At 45.2% G+C, this 10,331-nt stretch overlaps 1 pseudogene across 1 annotated transcript; it reads right to left on the reverse strand.

Annotated features, from left to right (window-relative positions):
• Positions 1-521: 521 nt before the first annotated feature.
• LOC309654001 (uncharacterized protein C2orf78 pseudogene) lies at positions 522-7,431 on the reverse strand (annotated as a pseudogene). The gene is made up of 3 exons: positions 7,344-7,431; positions 3,765-4,456; positions 522-2,426 (listed from the first exon to the last, which is right to left on the reverse strand). The product of its transcript is annotated as an uncharacterized protein C2orf78 pseudogene (transcript).
• Between the last annotated feature and the right edge of the window lie 2,900 nt (positions 7,432-10,331).

Raw genomic sequence — 10,331 nt, forward strand, 5'->3', positions numbered from 1 at the left:
CCCACTATAATCACACCTGAATAAGGCAACTCAAACCTTTCAGAGATGTGTCGTGAACCTCTTGTTTTCTGAAATACCTATCTGGTGGTTGTGAGACTTAAGGCCAACCTCCCCGAGAGACTTTGTTTCTATTTCTCCTAGTAAACCTAGACTCATCTCCTGTCACCTTCAACTCTACTCCAATTGTGTTCTTTCAACCCAGACCCCTGACCCTGCTTTTTACTTCTGCCATTTCATCCTCACTCCTGCTTCCTTTCCTAAATCCATACGTCTCTTTTGGCCTTCCTAGCCCTGGGCCAAGTTCCTTCCTCTTTCCTCAGTTTTTACCCCTTTCCTTCATTCTCCCATCCAACTTTCAGGCCTTCCTTTCTCACGCCCCAGTTAGCAGCATCTCAAAATTCGAAAGGTTTATTACTCATCTATTAATTCTATTCCATTTACTTATTCGGTTCTATACCTATCTTACCTATGTATGGAAGAACCGCTGGTAGCCAAGGTGGCAGCAAGAATCCTAGCAGCTGTCACCTGACGTATCCGTAGTAGTCAGCAATTTCCATTTCTTTGTCCCTCTGGGTGAAAAATTGCAGCTTCCCCGAAGAGGTGTATCTGGCAGCATTCTCCCGTTGTTGTTGAGCCCGCCTCTTCATGGCCTCTCGCTCTGGCCTCTGCTCTTGTTCGATGGGCTTTGACATGACTGGCTCAGGCACGTTGGGTTCCCTCCATGGAACTCGTTGCTTGCTGAAGTCTTGGAGTAGAAGTTGGGTTTGGAGCTTGGGTGGGGACTGGCGCTTAGTCACAGCAGGGGGAACAGGCTCGCGCTGGAGAGAAGCGCCAGATGAAGTTTTGTAGGGTGCAGGCCTAGGAGCAGCAGGCTGAGGGACACGAGGCTGGGTATGGTTGGTCCAAGCCGGTTGGGTTGGGTTGGCCACAGTTGGCTGAGCTGGTTTGGCGGGACCTGGCAAAGAGGCAGGAGCTGGCTGGGATGAATTGACTGCAGCAGGTTGAGCTGAGTCAGTAGAACCAGGCTGGGCACGGTAAGCCACAGCAGGCCGATGTGAGGCCAGAGACTGTGGCCTCCGAGGAGCGGGTCGAGCTTGAGGCTTGTCCCAGGCAGAAAAAGGCAGAGGTATCAACTTGACCTTCCCAGGAGGAGGCCGCTCACACTGGGATGGAGATGGACACTCTGTTTCAGCACTGCTGTCTGGTTTCTGGGCTTGGACTTGCGTTTTCTCAGGCCTCTTACCCTCACGTGGGGTATGCCGCCGTGGCTGGATCGCTGGGGGTGGCTGGGGGTCTTTGGGGTTGCTTGAATTTCCCAAGAGCCGACAGGAAGAGAGCCCAGTTTTCGTCTCATTCTTCTTCCCCAGCGCATGAAGAACCTTCACAGACTCCAGCATGCGCACGCCAAGGGAGGTTCGAGGCTTTTGAAAGCTCTCTTGGCGAAGCTCAGTTTGGTGTTCCTTTCGCTTCGTGTTGGGGATTGCTGGCTTGTCTTCTGCCTTGACTTTGTTCCCTGACTGCTTGTTCTCTTCAGCCTTGTTTCTTCCTCTGGTCCTTTTGGTCTTTTCCTGCCCATGGCTCTCAGTTTTGCTGATCTTTCCGGATGCAGCTTTCTGAGGTTTGCCTTGAGAGTGCTTGGCCGTGTTCGCAGGAGCCCTGTCACTGACTGCAGCAGTGCATATAACCGCTTCTCCCCCTAACAGGCACTCTGGATCCTTTGGCTGGATTTTGGCCTTGGGAGCACCACCGATAGGCTCAGAGGCTTTCTGTTTGTTCTTCCTGGGTTGATCAGAGGGAACCTTTACGACACTTGGCTTTTCCTGCACCTGATTCACCTTAATGGCTCTGGTGTCTTCAGCTTTGATCACGTTGGGACCTTGGGATCGATCAAGATCTTTCCAAGAATTAAAGAGCTGGGGAAGGTGAATATCCTCCGCCAGTGTAGTAATGTCTGCAAGACCACTGCTAGGTTCAGTCCCATTTTCAAGTGTCCCTAGGTCCTGACGACTCAGGCTGTTCTCTCCCAGATCAGCATTTTCAGAACCAGGCTGCTCCTCTTGGCTGAGGGGATCGGTGCAGGCCAGCGGCTGGGGAATATCAGGGATTCCTAAAGGGAGTAGTGGAGGATCTTGGTTTTCTATTGGGATCTGGTAGGCCTCCAGAGGCTTTGACAGCTTGGTTTTGATATCCTCCACGTTCTTACTCTCTGTTTGTCCCTGGCTTGGAGCTGGAGGCAGGGCCAGGAGACGCCTGGCACTCTGGACTGGAGCTGTCACTGAAATGTCCCCAAGTTCAGATGGTGGGTTACTCTCAAGTATGTGACTGTTTCTGCTACTGCAGGACTTGGGGAGTTCTTGAGTTTGTGTCACACAAAACGTCTGGCTTGGAGGTTGCAATCCCAGGGAATTTTTCATCACCAGGGAAGGCTCCATCACTACAAAGGGATCAAGGGAGAAGTCAGTCCCTGGTAAATGAGATGCTCCCCCTAAACACCAACACAGCAGTCGTGTACCTTTCAAGGGGTTCAGGGGCAAGATGGGCAAGGCATTTCTACTAACTCTTCTTAAGGATCATGGACAGTGCCCTATGCTACGAGGTAAGCGGTGACTGTTGTAATGCTTAACTGGTGATCATTTCATGTCACTGATCCTTGGCTCTCTTTGTATCTCATAGGACTGTTGTAAGTCCAATACAAAATGAGTCTTCTTTTTAAACAACTGAAATGTTTTACAAAGCCTAGCATTCTCATATAGAGTCCTTTCAATTCTCCCCACTTTCCCGAGAGGCTAAGAACACTTCACACCATGAACTAGGAGAGGGGGTAGAGCCCTTTCTGATGAAATACAGAAACAAAGACAGAGTCTTAGCCTGCTTGCTCTCTGGACAGGATCTCGGACCACAAGGTCTTAAATCCTGGTATAAATGACGGAAGTGAGGACACTTCAACTGGCACTCTCATAACAAGAGTTCTGAGACACCTTCCAAAGAGACTGTAGCAGTAGACGAGGGAAGGGAGTGCTACAGTGTGGTAGTACAGGGGGAATGCTCGGCTACAGCAGTGAAAAATGTGGTACCTATTGGTGTGCTCTCGGGGTTCTTGTACATGTAGCATAGATGACCTTTACAGTGTCCCTGCCACCTTCCCACCTGCATTAGGTGTTCTTTTTGTTTTTTTGTTTTTTTTAATTTACGTTTATTTATTGATTGATTGTTTGAACTTATTTATTCTACGTATTTATTTTTTTGGCTGCACAGGGTCTTCATTGCTGTGCACGGGCTTTCTCTAGTTGCGGCTAGCGGGGTCTACTCTTGGTTGCGGTGTGCGGGCTTCTCTTGTTGCGGAGCATGCGCTCTAGGCGCGTGGGCTTCGGTAGTTGCGGCTCACGGGCTCTAGAATGCAGGCTCAGTCGTTGTGGCACATGGGCTTAGTTGCTCCACGGCATGTGGGATCTTCCCAGACCAGGGCTCGAACCAGTGTCCGCCGCATTGCATTGGCAGGCGGATTCTTAACCACGGCGCCACCAGGGAAGCCCTAGGTGTTCTTATATAGAGTCTAAAAACAGAGGGCACTGAGCGAAGGTAGTGGTTACTAAAGGCTCAGGATCTAAATTCTACCTGTCTCTACACCCCTTCCCAGCTGTCGATTTGACCCCATTTGTGAATGCCGACCTCATTCTTCAACTTTCTCTGCCGTTTGTATACTCACCTTGAAAACTTGTTTCTGTGATGCGTTGAGCAGACACAGGGTGGCAGATTGCAGAGGTGGAAGCTGGTGGTCGGATATTTGTGGGCTGAATCTCCTTCAGTCCCATTCCCATTTCTGGTTGCGCAGAGGCCCTACTTCCTGTGTATGACACGGAGCCATAGGATTGCGGGCAGGAGCCAAGTTCTCCATACAGTGAAGACCCCAGTGTGCCTTGGTTATAGTAATATACCTGGCTTCCTTCCTGGTAGGGAAGTGACAGGCGGCTATGCCCCTGATTTGGAATCTGAGATGGTGCTCCCTGAGCAAGCCTGGCAGAAAGTGATGGATATAGAGGGACCATGTTATTGGCGTCTGAAGTTTTATCATCCTGGGCTGCCATAAACATGGAGGAAGCAGCTGGGTGCCGGTCAGTGAGTGCCAGAGTAAAGTCTCCGAGTGAAGAGGAATTCTTTTCAGTGCTTCCTGTGATGTCCCACTCAAGAACACCTGGATAGGAAGGAGCTGAAGTGGAGATCTGGCTGTGGTCAGTAACTCCAGATAACATAGTCGTGCTGGAATGTTGGTAAAGGTAGGCACTACCCATGAGTGTCTGGAAAGAGGTACCGGTAGCCGATGCCGAACTGACGGCAGGGGCAGAGACTCTGGAGAAGTTGCAGACACTTCGTGTTAGGGAAGTTGCATTGCTCACCACAGGAAGAGAATGCTGCAGAGAATTTAGAGTTCCAAGTAGAGATGGATTTTGGAAATTTTCTGTAAGAACAAGAGGGTCATGAAAAACTCAGGGAGGTTGAGAAATTCTCACTACGTTTGAGGAACAGCATTATCTTAAGGTTCTTGCTCTCAGGACACCTCTACTATCGACCCTTCCTGAGAAACCCAAAATCAGACAGTTAATGATGGCTGTAAGGACTGAGCAGTTTTCCACTCTTCTGTATTAACTGCCTGTGCTCCCATCTTGGGCACAGATGGGCAGAAGAGCCAAGTGGTATGGTTCAGACATTGTTCTCTAGGCTGGAAGCAACCTTCTCCCTGCCCTGTCTTTCCCTTCAGCCTGCACTCGTATTGACTTCTATGCTATTTCCTAGACTGGAAGCATTTTAGAACTAGGAGGCCCTTAGAGAACTTTCTCTTTTTTCAGTCTCATTTCACGAGTAAGGAAACTGAGGCTCAGAGAGGTCGGGTTGACTTGTTCAGGTTCTCTCATTATGTTAGTGTCATTACCAGGTTTCAGAACCTAAGTATCCTGACTTCCTTGCCAGGACTCCACTCTGAGCATGATAGTGCCAGAAAGCAGGAGAAATAGAACTTATAATATAAGCATTTTTTTTGTCCATTAGAAAACAGTACGGCCATTACCATTGTCATCTTCAGTGTCTCCCTTTGCTTGTGCAGTTCCCACGCTATTACCTAGAGTTGACGTATAGCTCAGTCCAACTGGTGAACTGAAAGAGTCATGTTTGCCCTCTTCAAGCCTGGTTTCTCATCCTACCTCAAAATGATTACCCGAAAGTGGATTTCTTAAGTGCTTTTGGAAAGAGAAAAGTTATCTGATTACTTCAGATTACTCATCTATAAAGTGGTTATAACACCACCACCAATAATAATAGCAGTAATAATTAATAGATGAATAAGCTGATCTATTGCGTATGATTTATATGGAGGAAGATACAATAAGTTCTAGAAAGACAAAGAAAAATCATGAAAAACATGTTACGTAACGAAAAAGAAATCCATAGATATTAATGAAAACTGGGGTATGTGGGCAAGTATCAAAGCCTAATGAATTTACTAACAAATGACATTCTGTACCATACATGCAATATTATGAAAGTGAATTTTGCCCACTCTATTTTAGTGAATACTATTAACCAAAAAACACGATGGAGGTGATAGAGGTGAATGAATTCCTAGCCAATGCATACAGACAGAGACGATAAATCAGTAAAAAATGCACAACAAGCAACAGAATGCAACAAATGTGAATGTATAGGTAGCCACAACATATATAGACAAGTATTTCAATGAAAACCGGTACAAAGCAGACAGCAAAATAGTAAGTGTAAAAGAGTTTCATTATTGTGCTCATTCATATTTTTACCCAGCAAGTAACAGGTATTAAGCCTAGGAGAAATATATCTGTCCATGAATATAACTCATATAATAAGCAGAAAGGAAGCTTAAAAAGTATCAAGAAGGTTTTTGTATTTATCCTAGAACTTAGAATCATCTTCCACATCCAAGAAGATGACATCCCAAGACCTCAAAAAACCATCATCCCTAGAATCCAATTAAAAAAGATTTTCAAATGTAAGAAAATCCAAAGGACTCCACAACATTGTTTTAGATAAATGTGGATGTTTGTGTTTTCTTTTTTTCTTTTGCCGCGCCGCGTGGCCCTGGCCGTGAAAGCACCGAGTCCTAAGCGCTGGACCGCCAGGGAATTCCCTAAATGGGGAATTAGAGATGTGGGGCTTGACTTTTTCTTTTTCTTCTCCGGTAGCTAAGATCTACAAGCGAACGATGGCTGTTGATCAATGTGCTCTCTGTGTTAGGAAGGAAATAACTGTAAAAATTGAAAAGCAACCTTGCCTTAGAAGCTACATATCACACAAAGGAAATAGTCCTTCTGATTCAATGTAGAAGATATCATTTAAAATGTTTAATTGGTCAAATGTCTACCTAGTTTAAAAATTAGAAAGAATAGAACACTGAAAAGCAGCCCCCTAGATAACCACTTTGGTTTCTGGTTTCTAGGAAGCATCATTTCTAAAACGTACTTCTAAAATGTTTCTATTCCAAACTGTCAAGTGCCAGCTGTATTCAGAGAGGCAATAAAAGAAAGAAAACGGAGTATGACTTTTCTGATAGGCTGCCTTTCCTGGTGATCCCCTGTTCTGGCCTTACTTTCCTTCTTAGTCTGTTAATGTAAGGATTTGCTACCATCAGCTTTGTTTTGCCCTGCTCTGAGCAGATTTCCCTCTGTGCTGTTTCTGCTTTAATTTAAAATCTTTGGCTCCCGTCAACATTCCATGGCAAACTGCCTCTTTCTTGAGAGCTCCTCTATGCTTTCCCTCTTCATTCTTATATTTTTTTCCCATCTCTTGGTTCCTGTTGGCCTGTGCTAATGAAAACAATCCTAAACTTGCTTACGTTTGACTCTGTGCCTCCCTATATAGCCCAGTACTCTCCATCCTCTCTCCCTATTCTCTCTTTTCAACTAGTCGAAATACTAGTGGAGGGAGACCATTGGAGATGAAACATCTTGGTATATATCGCTAGTTTTCTGTGTCACCTGGCTTTTCTATGTTTCTGTTGAAACACTCTTTTGAGAAGTCTCTGATTTCATTTTCTACATGGGTATCCTTTAAGGCTCAATATTGGAAAAGAAGGGGATCAGAGTGATCAACCCAATGTGGTATCCTAACGTAACAGATAAGGAAAGCAGCAGGCTTTGTGAGGCAGTCAGTGATTTGTCCAAAGTCACACAGACAGTAAACGTCAAAGTCAAAACTGAAATTAGGTCTCCAGACTTGTAGTTCAATACTTTCCCTCATTATTCCACGCTATTTTGAATCTCCTCCTCAATTTAGGGGCACAAGAAATCGAACGCAAAACTTTCCAAAGTTTCTTTTCTTACCTGACATGGTCAGAGAAGAGGAGACATCAACTGCAGGTACAAGGGATGAGGAGACAACACTAGAGGATGTCTGAGTGGCTGCAGCTGAACGGCGCACGTGTCCAGTACAAAGGTCACTGGTTACTGGTCCAAACGGCTCCACGGAAACCCCAAGACCTCTACCAAGTGGTAGTAGGTTTGGTAGGAGAGTGATGTCACAAAGCAGGCAGTTGAAAGGTATGAGCTAGCCAATAGGGAGGTCCGATCCCCAACAGGAGGGCGGGCTTGGGTGAAGAGAGCGTAGGAGAGCTAAAACAACCCCTCAATTTCTGAGCTCTGGGGAGGAAATCCTAGAAGACAGATTTACCTCCCCCAGGCTCTTCCATTAGGGAAATCATTGCAACATTTCTTACAGACGTTCATTAATATAATTAACTAACAGTTACTTATATTCTACAGAGTATTCTATTTTATGTATCATATACTTAGAGCTATATAGATCTTATTTAACTAGTATCCTTAGGAAGGAAAGAGCCATGTAGTTTGAACTATTACAGTTGTAACTTGGTTAAAGAGCAGGGTGAAGTTTGTTGAGTGTACCCTGTGGAGAATGTTGTGGTCCAAGGCTCTTCTCTTTTAGTTTCTTCTCCTTGACTCCTACCTTCCTTGGGCTGGGCTAGGCTGGGGGCCAGGTTGGACTTGCGACTTAACATTTCTCTTCCGCTTTCTTTTTTTTTTTTTTTTTTCTTCCATTATGGGCATTGCTTCTAGGACAAGCCTTGATCTTGCATTGGATGTTCCTTTCTGTCAACTTCCAGCAGCAGGAGTCTTCTTTTCAGTGCTTGATGCTTCACGAAATAGACTCTGCCCATTGGCAGCAAATACCAGAGAGCCAGGAGACAGAGCTGGTTGCAGACCTTTCCTCTTCCAGCCTTTGGTTGCAATTGTTTTGCCCATGATTTGCTAGCTCTAGTTCCTTGGGCCACACAGGTATCCTGCCATCCAGCTCTTTTTATATGTGAGAAACATTCTGAACACTGTCCCTCTTTCTTTGCACAGAAGTATATACAGTGTGGCAGTTACCGTAATCTCCTCCCCCTTGCAAACAGCCCCTCTAGAATCTCGGACCTCTAGGACTCTCTGTCTTGCATGCTTGGGTGCAAGGCCAAGCACAATGAAGAGGAGAATAATTAGAGAAAGAGGAGGACATTGGTGGAGAACTGGGAGCAGGTAAGGTGAAAGGGCACCGGAGAAAAGAGATGCATGTAGGTTTTTTGGTTTCTGTGGGAAACAAGTTGACACACTTGGGCCTCATTTTGTATTAACAGAACAGAGAGTTGTAGATATAAGTAGCTAGATCGTGCAGCAACTGCCATGAAGTCTGTACACTGAAGAGAACAGTCTCACATCTAGTTTTCATTTTGTTTTATGTCATATTACCTTATTTATAGCATTCACTGGTATGTTTGTAGAACGCAGATGTTTTCAAATGCTCTGGTTTTGTCTACATGGTTATTTCCTTGTCCTATTTGTAAGGAATCCAACATTGTAAGACATATTGCATGTTTTTCTCTTGACGATTGTTTACCTTGAAGCGTCATGAGCTAACTTGAGCTGTTGGATTTTGTGGAGAAACTTTAAAAAGGGTCTGTGAAAAAGGCATTGTGGTGAGTCGCATTATGCACCCGAGCGTAAGGAGCAGATATCTGCCACCAGCCCAGCTTGGCCTGGATTGCCTCTGTGTTAGTTCCCCTGGTTAGTGCTTTTCTCCCTAACCACTCTTGTGACTGTGATAATGTGAGTTAAGGGCTGAGTTGCTAGTGATTTATGTGTGAGGTAGGCTGGTTTGAGGGAGGAAATCTATGGACCTAGTCATTTTCCTTGGTGGTAAGCTTTCAGGGGTGCAAAGATCGATCTTCCTGGGGACTTTTCTGGTACCAGGAAGATATCGCATAGATGGGACCTCCAAAGACACACATTTAATTTTTAGGCCTGTTGTTCCTATTATGGGATGTGAGTTTCTTCACTGATGGGGATGCTGCTTATCTGAGAAGAAACTGTGAAAGGTGGTGTAGTATAGAGGTGTGGCTTAAGCTTTTAAGTTTTCTTCAAGGTTTTTCCCCTAAGCTTCATACTTCAGACGGCCTACTTACATGAGACTAGTATGTGATGTCAGGCTAACAACTTCCTAAATACCTGCAAGCCAGATCAGTGTCTCTTTTCTCTATATTCCCATGGAAATCAAGGGTCCCGCCGAATTTTCCATCGAAACAGTTGATTTGTGCTGTCTCTAGGAATTCTACAGGGCGTACCGTTGCTTCCTAACCGGTGTCATTTGGGAGATCGATCCCCCTCTGTACGTTCAAATGATTAATTTTGAGACTCTGCTCATGTGTGCAGTAAACCCTTTAATTCCCTAAGACCTTCCTTTCCTCCATCTCATACCCCATGAAGCCCGCTTCAGTTTATCTCCTGAATTTCTTTGGAATCTGTCAGCTCTCCCTCAACATCCTAATACTGAACTTGCCTGTCTGTTGCGATTAGGTCCTAACTAGTGTCCATATATCTTGTTTCCCTCCAATCCATTCTTCACACAAGAAAGCTTCAAAGCAAGTTGGAACATTGCTCATAAACATCGCTCACAAACATTGTTTTGAGAATAGAAAACACACTGGTGGCCTTTAAGACTCTGCGTGCTCTAGAATCCTCTCTGCTTCTCTAGCCCCATCTTGTGCCACGTTTGCCCTCACTTTCTATGCTTCAGATACACTGAATTAACCTTAGTTCTCACTCATCTGACAGAAGTCAGTTGAGAAATTATTTTTCACTGTGATTCCTAGCATTAAGGAATTTGATGATCAGGTTTTGTATGAGGACTAAAACTAAACTGGGAAGTGGAAGAATTGCGTTTCAACTGTTTCAGTCAACACGCATGTATTAATGATACCTAAGTATTGAACACCGGGCTAGGTTTCATGAGGGATACAGAAGTTCTGGCCATCTCTGGTT

Source organism: Balaenoptera physalus (genome assembly GCF_965194825.1).
Source record: "Balaenoptera physalus genome assembly, contig: HAP1_SCAFFOLD_1630, whole genome shotgun sequence".
In the NCBI taxonomy this organism is placed as follows: domain Eukaryota; kingdom Metazoa; phylum Chordata; class Mammalia; order Artiodactyla; family Balaenopteridae; genus Balaenoptera; species Balaenoptera physalus.